This window comes from Epinephelus moara, chromosome 7, assembly GCF_006386435.1.
Source record: "Epinephelus moara isolate mb chromosome 7, YSFRI_EMoa_1.0, whole genome shotgun sequence".
Taxonomy (NCBI): Eukaryota; Metazoa; Chordata; class Actinopteri; order Perciformes; family Serranidae; genus Epinephelus; species Epinephelus moara.
Window position 1 is genome coordinate 19952932 of NC_065512.1, and position 399 is coordinate 19953330.

Here is a 399-nt window from a genome sequence, read left to right on the forward strand (position 1 = left end):
AATCTCATTGTGTTGTGACAATAAACGTCCTCGCCCTGATAATAAACTCTTCCCGCGTTTAGCAAAGCCTGGGGATTTCCTCAACACCAAGATTTGTGGTGAAACTTTCTAGGCCATATCTGTCTCCACAGCTGTGTGAGCCAAGCTGCATTTGGCCACCGCACAATCCCATTCTGACGAGACCAAAGAGACAGAACAGGATGTCTGGATGTGTTTTACACAGAATCACAACCGTTTGCCTACACTTTTGCATCTGCACCACAAATGTAGCCTTAACACTATTCCATTCAATGTCCTAACCACTAACAGGCCGTGCACGGGGAAAAAAAACAGCCCGGAGATGCTTTTTCTCTTTCGTCTTCTTCATTTGTGACCTGCCTCCCCAAAGCAAACAATCCA